Source organism: Erythranthe guttata, chromosome 8, assembly GCF_056151865.1.
Source record: "Erythranthe guttata isolate IM_541 chromosome 8, IM_541, whole genome shotgun sequence".
NCBI lineage: Eukaryota > Viridiplantae > Streptophyta > Magnoliopsida > Lamiales > Phrymaceae > Erythranthe > Erythranthe guttata.
The window spans coordinates 9,813,656-9,814,527 of NC_142540.1; the positions used below are offsets into that span (position 1 = coordinate 9,813,656).

General features: G+C 37.4%; 1 long non-coding RNA gene across 1 annotated transcript; it reads right to left on the reverse strand.

The window, feature by feature from the left end:
* Positions 1-239: 239 nt before the first annotated feature.
* On the reverse strand, positions 240-872 carry LOC148768487 (uncharacterized). Its single transcript, XR_016032850.1, has 3 exons — positions 735-872; positions 559-633; positions 240-376 (listed from the first exon to the last, which is right to left on the reverse strand). It is a non-coding gene; the product is annotated as an uncharacterized LOC148768487 (long non-coding RNA).

Here is an 872-nt window from a genome sequence, read left to right on the forward strand (position 1 = left end):
ATCTAACCATCAAATTGTTTAAAATAAAAATCAATCAGATGTAAACTCTACTTTTAATAGGCTCACTAGCTCTACCTAACTGAAGAAACGTCATAACCTATTCATCTTCGCGCGCTTCTCCGGTTTAACTGCCGGCCCTTTTGAGCTGCCCATATGGGAAATCTGTATAATATATAGTTGGATGGTGTGTTAGAGAGAGAAAGTCCATACAATGAGAGAGAGAGAGAGAGAGAGAGAGAGAGAGAGTCCATACAATGTATGATTTCCATTCTATCTTGGCATGCCCATCTTGTGCACCTGAAGGTTGCTCGGATTGCCTTCTTACATGCCGAAATATGTGGACGAGCACAGCAGCATCAAGAGCAGCATATTCCAGCTGTATTTATATATTCAATTGCATACATCAACTTCAAAACTTAAGAATTTTGATTCGCTGCAAAGACATTAATTAACATGTCCACAAAAAGGCAATTCGACAAAACAAAAGAGCATGCACATCAATCATTGAACACAACACGACTAACGTGATCGGAAAATGTTAAATACAAAAACTCTCACCTGATATACACTCAGAGGTCGCTGCTCCTAATTGCTATTTCGTCTAGTTTTATTCAGACCGGTTCCCAATATTTTCTATTTCCAACAAATGCATAATAACTAGTTTTAAACTTTTTTACACAAACATCAAAAAATCCGAAAAAAAAAAAAAAAAAAAAGAAACTGAAAAGATTTACCTCCGCAAGACCGGAGAGACCACCCCGTGGTTCTTTGAACACATTCTGAACATCAAGCAGCATCTCAAAGTGCTTAAAACAATTCAATTCTCCATAAGAATGTGCAAGCTGATGTACATCACACTGAAAATTGTAGCC